Genomic DNA, 11,210 nt, shown 5'->3' with positions numbered 1-11,210 from the left:
TTGTTTTGCTCTGTTCATGTTAGCCTAAACGGCTGAGCATCGTTGAAGAGCTGAAGAGACCAAAAAAGTAAGCCGGGTCCAAATTGCTTAAGCACACGGAGGCCTCTCAGCGTACCTACAATCTCCACATACATATTCATGAGGCGCCTTTTTGTTGCCTGCCTAGTCAGCAGTCACAAAACACATGGTGAGGGTTGGCAGTGCCTTGCCTAGGTAGAGAGGGGCGGTGGATGGAGGCAATGGCAGGAACCGGGACCTGTGAGGGCTGACTGACGTTTCCATCTGTGGCGAAGGCTGGTAATTATCGGGAAGAGGAGCGCCCGCAGCAGCGCGCCATCTGCTAAGGGGGAAACGGCTCAATGAGGTATGATCGGGCTCCGCAGCGCCACCGTGCCATTGCCTGATTCTGACATGAGGGCCTCGCATCTGCTGCAGACGGGCCGCGGCCATGACACACACACATATACATCCACGGTCTGGGTGCTAGTATCTGACAGGAGGGAGGAGAGCAGCCAAACGCCCTCTGTGACCCAAAACTCCATCTCCTTTGTACCTCTCAATGCCTACCCGGTCTGTGTACACCTCACCACTTAAACACACTGAAGTTACTGAAGAGCTGAAGAACGCTGTGAGCAAGTTCACTGGTAAAACTTAAGGGACACTTCAACCAAAAATCAAGACAGCTACCTTATTATGTTCACAATGCAGTTTCAGCTTTATGCAAACAGAACTTTACTTTTATACATTTAGCAATGGTTTTACCCAGAACAACTCTCATTCTAGTCAAGGTATATATCATGAACCAAACTTTTCAAAAGTATGTAAAATATTTAAAGCTTGTGGTGGCATAGAATCTTAAAATATGTCTGAGAGTTTTACACACCGGTCTGTTATTGTGGAAACATTTCCCACACCTCGAAACGTGACGATGAATGAAACAAACTGATTGGTTGTTTGACATGCCAGTCAAACGGTGTCATTGGGGGTGGGGGCCCTTGGACAATAAAAGCTGCCATTGGCTAAGCGAGACTAAGGTAAACCTACTACCTACTGCCCTCACAGGGGGCACTAGCAACTGACGTTAGAGCCTGTAGTCATTAGTGACCTTGTTAGCAAGATTAGCTGGTTATATCCCACATGGAGAGGTGCAAGTAAGACCAGTTATGCAGGCTCAACCAAAGGGCAAATAGAGGTTGCCAACAAGGGACTTGCGAACACTTTAAAATGAAAAATATGACACCTGTGGCCTTCTGGACTTCACAAAATGCACATAAGCAAGGTCATGAGTCAACTTGAGTCCACATGGAGCCATTTCTTCCTTAGAAGACTTGAATACAGAGCACAAGAATTTATAACCAGCCGGTTCCTGGATGAACAGGCCAGTGCACAATTTGGATGTCTCCATTATCTGATCCATCCAGTCTCAACTAATGAGCTGAGTTGTGTTTGATAAGGAAGAGCTCAAAAGGTGTACTGTTAATGTGTTCAAGGAACATGATTGGAACAATGAAATAGATTACTTTTATGATACTTTTTTGGCCTTTATGATGCTTGACACTGCTATTCACCTCAATTATGTGGAAAATAGCAATCTGGTCGTTCTTTTAGCTAACTCCTTTTGTATTCAAAAGTAGAAAGTTACATTAGTTTTAACCCACATGAGGGTGAGTACATGATGAAGAATTCATATTTTTAAGTGAACTATCCCTTTATAGTCTGATACCTGCAAGGAAATGGTTATGGATACGCAGAAGAGGTTATTGATGATGCATGTGTGTCTCCAGTAATACAATGCAGATGTAAGCAATTGGCTCTATGTCTATTTCATCTGTGGAGTACAGCATTGCGGGGCTCATGGATGCTGGTGATGTAGCTTTACAACACTTCTCCACCTGGCAGGTGTAAACTCCCCCTTCTCTGTCAGACTCTGATCACTGTCTGCAGACACACTAACATCCCCATTAACAATGAGCATGCTGTACTGGCTTCCTCAGGGGGCTGCAATCCCATGATGAGGATCCATGATGTCCCAATGCTATTATCTGTAAAGACCAGCTGCATGTGTGTATAAAACCCAGCATTTTCTATGATTTGCAAACAACAGTTGTGGATTTGTAGCCTTTCTGTGTAAAAAAAATAAAAATAAATAAAATTGATTGTAGAGAAACTGTAAGTTAATTTGTATGTTAAGTTCTATGTTTTGGTACCATCCAAAACATTACTCTGCTTACATGATCATCCAAATGCAGCATCATTGTTGCAACCAATGGTTTGAGAGTCCAATGGTACATAGGGGGATTGTTGGTGAATTCGTATTACTTGTTAATCTAATTACTTTAACCATATTGTACAACAATTGTACAACATTTATATGCCTTTCCTGTAGGTTATGCATATCAAAGTTCAGCTTCAAGTCACATTATTTTCAAAAAAAATATCTGTATTTTGTCTCACTTTTCAGCAAAATATATCTAAAGATCATTCTAAAAAGTCTTGTTTTAAAATATGAAACAAAATGTAAACCTTAAATTAAATGTATGTGTTAAAGCTGAAAAAATTAATAATTGCAGTACACAAGCAAATCAGAGAAATTTAAAAATACTTCACCTAACATTAAATATGACACTTCTTTTTTCAGAAATCTCTTTTATTGTCTTTTAAAATCCAACTTTTTCTAAACTTACACCATCTCTTTTTTTCTCTCTCTCAGGCTGCTACTTTCCTCCGAAATCTCTCAGTATTGCAGGAGCTCTTTTCACCTTTGTGGGTCTGTGTTTTCACGCTGCACTTTAGTACTTCTGGTCCATCAGTGGCTGTATGAAAGAGGAGGAAATAACTTAACTCCCTATCACAGGAATTTGTCAGACTGTTCGGACAGATTGGTAGAATACAAAATGCAGTGGGGAGCTCTGATGTGGCAATAAAGCGCTCCCCTTTGATCGTACTTTGCCTCCCCCCGCCACCATGCACATGTGCACGTCAAAGTCAGTTACATCATATACTGAGAGACTGGAAGCTAACCACCGAATTGACTGGATTTCTGTCCTGGTGCAGCTTTGAGTTCGTTTTCCCCTCATTTTTGTCATTGGGAGAAAAGGCGAGTTTCGCTTCTGATCAATGCTGTGAGCTTTTTTTGTGCATGTCTGTAGGCCTGCTTCAAAGTGGAGAGAGAGAAAGAGACAAAACACGCAGTGCGGTTGGCAATAAAAAAAAAACTACAGTTGAAAACCTATTTTCACGTGTAACATTATTTCATAATTAACGTCTAAACATTTGCTTACAAGAAAAAATTGGAAATGTGACTTTTCTCTTTTTGTTGGAGTGGCTTTTAGATGTTGCCAGCACTTAGGAGAAATTCACAGCAGCATCAACAGCGACCGTCTCCCCATTCAAAAGCATTAACTCTGTGCCATGTGTCTAACAAACAGAGGCCATTCTACAGCCCTTAATGACAAGGCAGGCGCTCCTCTTGCCTCCCTCTCCGCTGTTCAAATTGCTCTCCAAATGAAGTACAGCTGTGCCGACCAGGTGCTGCCATCCCTTTCAGAGAACAGGAAATTATCAAATCCCAAATTCCTCAAACACAGCAAATGCCGGCTGCCTCTTCGTGTCTGTGGGCTCTTATTAGCGGCGGGTAGCGCGCCTCATGTTGCCATGCGTTCACTATACATAGATTATTCAGATCTTATTGTGAGTTCTTTTGGTTAAGATTAGGAAGTCTTCCCCTTGGAAACCATAGAGCAACCTTTTTCAATGCCATTGTTTCATTTTTTTTTGTTCATCAATCTTGTTAATTAATATTTAGTTAATTTTTGCTCATGCTATTCCCTTAGTTAAACACTGGTTATCTTTATTCATTATCATATTCTTTATTCTTCAGAGGTTCTCGTTTCACCGCTCATAGTAGGGTCTCCATACTTACAGATTGTATTATTTTGAGAGCCCGAAGCAGCAAAAAAATGCAGACCAAAGTACAACCCCATATGACCACATGGCTTCTTGTACAGCTTATAACTAGATAAAACTATATAAAACTACATAACAATATATATTTGTGTTAATGAGGAAAACTAATTACATTTAGGGCCCTATCTTGCACCCCAGCGCAATTGACTTTGTACACCGACGCATGTGTCATTCCTATTTTGCACCCGCGCAAAGCGCGCTTTTCCCTCCACAGAAGCACGTCGCTAAACTAGTGAATGAACTTGCGCTCCTGGGCGGTTCAGCGCAAAAAAGGAGGCGTGTTCCGGCGCAAACAATCCTGGTGCTATTTTGCTGTTCCATTAAACAATTGCGCCATTGACCAGAAAAAACCTAGTCTAAAGTCAGTGGCGCGTTGCCCGTTGTTCATTATGCTATTTTAAGGGCGCATGCTTGACCATAATGTATAGCGTGCACAACGCGCATACACTTTGCTCATGTAATCTACACAGATGCAACAGTTATTTTTGCAAATCATAAACTGTTACACTAAAAAAAAATATTAACACATGAGATGACGGAAATCATTGTGGTGTGCCACGAAGATGTGAAAAAATAGGCATAAATCTAGCTTACAAATTATTCAGGCTAATTGTAGTAATTAAGGATCAGACCTGTTTGCCCAATAGTGGCAAGACATATAGGCTATGTAAGGACATCTGACAAATATGTTTGTTCGTCAAGAACCAGGAAAAAAATCGATGAAACAATTGTGGCTATTTCCTCCCATGCCTGTTTAACCGACGCAATTTTGGGTGGGTTTCTCCATCCCCATACAACACAACTTCTCTGTCTTTCACTGCTCTTACAAGAACATCAGTCTCCTCGGCTGTGAACCGCTCCTGGCGTGCGCCTGGTAAATACGCCATAATAATAGCAATCCATAATGGAACTTGCGCACCTGCTTTTAAAGGGAATGTTGGATGACGCTCTGATTGGTTTATTTCACGTTACGCCCAAACCACACCTATGAATAATGAAGCTACTTCAGACCAACCCATTTTAAATTTGCGCCGGGCGCAAGAGCCATTTATCCCGCCGGGAAAATAGCAACAGCGCCGAGACCCGCCCACAAAGTTACTTGCGCTTCGCGCTTTGACACTTGCGTTTCAAATCGTTAAAATAGGGCCCTCCATGTTAAACTTTGTCTTTTAGTGCTTATGTGCCAGTGATGATCTCAAAAGGGAGTGTTTCAAGCACTTGGTTCATAAAGAAGATCTGTAAAGTTGCAAAGACTAAAGATATACTCAAACACAAAGATATATTCTTTGTAAAATTTAAGACTCGTCCACAGCCTCCTAAAATGCCTCGTTTAAAACGCCCCCACATGTCTATGTCATGATGTGGGAAGATTTGCATAACACCGCCCATATGTTCACGCAAAGAAAGAGAGCGTAATTTATTATTCTCACTGTTGCCGCCGGCACCATGTCGTGGAGACGCTGTTTTGTGGCAAAAATACTCTGTTTGACATTCCAAAAGAGGACAGACACAACTAGAAATCAGTGGTTAAGTAGTATTTACAACACTGTTCCAGAACAGTTCATCCCAAATATTCAGATGTATGCAGCACATTTTATGGAGAACTGTTTTCTGATCCTTGGAGAGAAGACTACAATGCCGGCTGTTCTGATTCACAGTCTGTAAGTACGTTTACATATGTAAAGGATTTGCCACTGATGATTCAAATGAGAGTTTTGAGCAGTGTAGATCAGCGGTTCTCAATTCCAGTCCTCGCGCCCCCCTGCTCTGCACATTTTCTATGTTTCTCTTATCGCTTCAGATGTTTGTTCTATTCGACCGTAAGTGCCCTGCGGAGTGGATATCAGAGGATGCCATGATTTTAGTTCTAAGCAAACGTATATGTTTCATTCGAAGTGCATTGAAGTGTGCAAGACGTGAATTGCAAATGTATTTATTTACATGATGTCACACTTAGGTGTGATAAAGAAAGACATAATATGCAGAGTTGGGGGTGCGAGGACTGAGATTGAGAACCACTGGTATAGAGTAGCGTTTATTGTTTGTCATTTTATGTTTAAACAGCACGATGCAATGCAATTCGTAAAAACACAGTATAAGGTAAGGCATTATAATCCATAATTATGTTCCCACTTGATGCAACCAATGGCTCATTTGTAATAGGTTTTATTGCTTTTGTCTTGTAGCACTAGTGTTCTGACCGGGACATGCATCACAGTATGGCAAGGGGCATAAAATTTCCAATCAGAGCATACCTTGCTTTTCAGAATGAAGAGCTTTGTAAAAAAAAACAATGTGTTTCAGAAAGGCGGGGCATAGAGGAGAAAAAAATAATGTACAGTATGTGGAAAATAAAGGTTGTGACCACAGGGGTTTATAAACTATATATATGTATGCCAAAATCATCAGTATTAAAACAATAAAAGACCTGAAATATTTCAGTAGGTGTGCAATGAATCTAGAATATATGAAAGTTTAATTTTTATCATTACATTATGGAAAAGAATGAACTTTATCACAATATGCTAATTTTTTACAAGGACCTGTATATTCTATAATAGCTATCTTCTATCTATCTATCTATCTATCTATCTATCTATCTATCTATCTATCTATCTATCTATCTATCTATCTATCTATCTATCTATCTATCTATCTATCTATCTATCTATAATATATTCTAAAATATCTATCTATCTATTGTATATTCTACACATAGTATAAATGGGTTTACATGAAAAAATATAACTTCCTTTATATATATCCACAAATAAGCTATCATGTAAGGGTCCTTGGCATCAAAAAATTGAATATGAAAATAAAATACTTTAGCTGTCAAATCTACACAGTAGTGGTAATTGATAATTTTCAAACACACTACAGTAGACTAACTATTATAAAGTGTATTTTGATTACTTCACTCAAAAAACACATCTGCATATGTTACAGGGTTTTATTTGTTTATTTTTATTCCATTATCTTATGTTTTACCAGTAGGACCAGCTTTTTAAAATGTTCTGCACTTTTCACTACACTTGCGCATGAAATATCGAGAGCAAACGTCACTACACCCTTTTCATCCATCTGATTTGTATGCTCAGCTGTTCCAAACGTAGAAAAGTGCATGGCCTTGTGCGCAAGAGAAGTACAGCTGTCAGTGTCTCCATTAAAGTCCTTATTCATAATACACAAAGCATTTCCACAGCTCGGCTTCATATGTGTACCCCCAGCTGGTATCCCACCCCAGGCAAATCCCATTCAGGCATTGCTCCAGCCAGATGTGCTCAGCACATCATGGCCTCTAGGGCAACACATGTTTAAGGTATACAGAGAGACCATCATATGCAATAGAAAAAAAAAAAAATCTACCAACAATAAGGTTATTGAAGAAGCAAGTCAAGTGCAGAGATCTTTCAAGGTTCTTTCAAGAATTCTTTAAGATGCTGGTCTGTGTAAAACAGTCAATGACATGAAGTTTCTTTGAACTTTTTTTGTCAGACACTCTAGTAATTTATTTTGAAAATTTGTGTATATATTAATGATCCAATTAATACATACAATGGTGCAAATAATGAATGTTTTTCATGTTTAAATGACAATTGTTTGCTTTGTAACGATTTATTTTGTAAAAAGCGCTATACAAATAAACTTGAAACAATTGTCAGGGTGTCGTGATATCATTTATTAAAACCCGGTATATATATCCTTATCTTTACCATGGACAACTCTAACATGAAAGCATATCTTGCGTTTCCTCCACACTAAGTACTGAACTCATGCACATGTTTTCTCCTCATGTTTTCTTCTTTGGCATTTATATGCCTCTCTGGCACTCATGCCAGGGTCAGGCAGTCCAGGTGGATGCCCGACTGATCAAGCCTTTTAACAGCTAGGCTTACTGGGATCACAAGATGTGCCCATGCTGGCTTTTATGTCCCGTGTGCAGTTGAGGACGACCTGAATTGGATATGAGCAAACCCCTGCTGAAACCAGATAACCTCAGATGGGCAGTCTCATTCGAAGACTTGGCCTGCGCTGTGCCTCTGAAAAAGAACGCAAACTCTTTGAAATGCAGAGCTCCATAAAGAATTGAGAAGTAGGAGAAGAATCAAAGGATTGCGATTGGAAAGCATAGAGCGAAAGTGATTCCTGAATTAAAGATGAGGAGGAAATGTGTCAGGTTCTAAATGCCAGATGAGAAAGAGGAAATCAATATGATTTCACACAAACAGAGACCGTAATTCCTCTGGATGTAATATTAGATTTATGAGCGACAGTGTATGATGCATGTAGAATCTGATATGGAGAATCTCGCATTCAAATTCGTTCAGCTGGTACGCAAGTAATCAAACTTTCAGAAAAGCATCTTGCTTATCGGAAGTCTGTCTCTCTTCTCTTTCATCCCAGCCAGAAGAGAACAGACAATGGCAGCAGTCCTTGTGAGATAAATAAAGTGGGGGGATATTGTAATGCGGTGCCGACAAAGTGTTCTGGTGATGGTGGCAGCTGATGGCTATTATGTCCAGGTGGCCAGGGTTGCGCCGGGGCTCACAGAAAGCCTCCCAGCTGCTGGGATTCTTCGCATGTCAATTAGAGGAAAAGGGAATGTGTGTTTGCAGGTTTCACAAGGACACACGGCACTCCATGTGTCACATTTGGCAAAAATGCACAAAATCGCCACTGTCCCCTAACTATAGAAAGTAACATAGGTGCAGCAAGTTATTTTTTTATGAAATGGCACTCAGAAAATATAATTATTTCCTGATGGATCACAGAATTAGTGAATTAGCTGGCTGCAGTCAGATTGTTGGTTTAGCAATCAGATGAATTTAATGTATTTGCAGCCGGTCAGTCATTTAGCAAGTTTGTAGGATAGCTCATATATGGGAAGCAGGAATTAAAATACCATAAGTTTTCATAAGCAGGTGTCAGTTATTGTTTGGCCATGCTGAGAACATGTGCTATTGCTCTCTTGCTCCAACTTTGGTTTCTTTGCAGGTTGGAATAAAAAGAAAAAAAACCTTGCCAGACCTAGTGGAAGTTAGCATCACTACAACATTTCTGAGTTCATCAAGGTCCTTATGAGCATGTGTTAGTTTTCAAAATAATTGAACTTGCCTGTACAATGCTGAGCTGGACAATTCAATCATATCTGGCCCTTCACTGAGCACCCTACTTCTTGGTTTCTGTAGCAGACTTTTACAGGATATCCTGTAGGAATCAATTTTACATTTTTGTGAATAGCGTTGTAAAAATCGGAGATTATTCTTATTGGGGCTTAATTAAATTAAATATGACATTGCAAAGAACTTTATTTTTACTCACTGTTATTCTTTAATAAAATAATTATATGCAGAAACAGGATTGGATATCTTCAAAGACTATAAATCAATCAAACGAAAAGTGAGAAGTCTTATTTTAAAGCAATTTTATGTGTTAATGTAAAAGAGCTGTTCCTAGCATTTCTACAGCACCTAATTTGTTAAATAAATGTAACATATTGTAACATAATTTCTATAAAATTTAGTTTACAAAATACAAATGCTCCACGCAATTGCATTAGAAAAGAGCAAAAGGCACTGAGATGAGAAAATGGTGAAACGGCAACAGTTGTTAAAGTAGGATTAGTCCTGACTGTGTTTAAGGCTGAGCTTAGCCAAGGTTCAATTAGGCCACTGTTCTAAAGATGACCAAAATTGCCTTTGATGATAATGAAAAGAGGTCAATCCGGTGTCTCTCAAAGTAAGTTTATGGCTGGAGATGGATAGGTTTATTGGGTGGAGATGGGTGGGTTTAGGGATCAGGGGGTGGAGACGGCTAGGTTTAGGTACAGTATATGTAAGGTGGGAGGAGCTGGATCTGGATCCATACACGCTTCCTGGATCTTATGTTCTGAGGACCATCTCATTACCAAATCACAATTGTGATAAATAAATGTGGTTATAAGAAAACAAAGTCTAAATTGTGATATACAAAGTCACAATTATGAGAAACAAAGTTGCAATTTACCTTTCAACAGATGACTGACAGCCGTAATAGCCAATCAAAAATCACTGTGCTGAGAAGCCTTGTTGCTATCTGCCATTTTGTCGGTCAAGCTTTAAAGCTTACTGAACATTTGGGCACATAGAAACCTCCTTTTGTTTGACAAATTCCTTTAACTGTGATAACAAGGTGTTTGGCACATGTACTGTAATTAAGATAGGCATCCAGAATGGATAGTTAATGGAGTTCTGTTTGCTCCGTTCCAGAAATCAGACAGTAATCTCAAAAAAATGCAGGCTTTGAATCAAACTCGTTGGTCTTTATGAAACTGACCTTCATTTATTATAAACTTAATTGATTTTTTCTTTAATAAATAAATAGAATACATTTTCCCACAAACAGACCTAGCTGTACAAACTTTGGCAAACCAAGCCATGAAGTAAGTTTAATGCAGTCTACTCTGGACACAGTGAGTTTGTTAATGTATGTGGATAAAATGTAATTTCTTTCTTTACTGCACTGTAGATTCAAGCACAGGAAATGGTTAGGAAATGCACCGAATCCTGGTTGCATTCTTATAGCATAGTTTCCCAAAAGATCATACAAGGCAAGTTCTTATTCATCCTTGGATATCTGGTAAAGGTCGAAGTTATGCACGGATGTTAGCCGTTACCCCTGCTATGCCTGCCATTTTAATAGCATGTGCTGGGGTCAGAGGGCAGTAAGTGGGATTCAGTTTTCATACCCCGTATCGCACAGCCGGGTCTGTCCGTGTCTGTACATGAGCTGCTCTTCGCATTCAGCCATGACAGGCCTGGTGTAATTGGCTCAGGGAGGTGAATCCATAATTGTGTGAGTGGCACGTTCCTGGCTACATTTTGACATCAAAGGTGAGGGAGAGGGTGCGTGTCACAAGTTGCCATAAGGAGTAACCTTGTTAGAGGCCACAGCCACACTAGCGAGGTGTTTCTGTTTTTGCCTTCAAATTGCGTAGCACTATAAAACAAGAATATTTTGAGGACTTCTGGCTGCATCTGTTAAATTTGTTGTATGAAAACACAAGCTGTTGACACAGGCATCGGGCGGGTAGTTTCGCATATAGAAAAGCCCACACAAAGAGTGTATAGTTCCATATGGCGAAGCTGGACTTGTCTTTCTCCTGGCCGAGACATTTGAAAAGAAACGCGTCATTCCTCGGAAATTCAGTCTCCACTGCAACACACAGATGGTTATTATGGACCTCCACATAAATTGATTAT

The sequence above is a fragment of the Carassius auratus genome, chromosome 42 (genome assembly GCF_003368295.1).
Source record: "Carassius auratus strain Wakin chromosome 42, ASM336829v1, whole genome shotgun sequence".
Lineage (NCBI taxonomy): Eukaryota > Metazoa > Chordata > Actinopteri > Cypriniformes > Cyprinidae > Carassius > Carassius auratus.
This window is presented reverse-complemented; position numbering follows the sequence as displayed.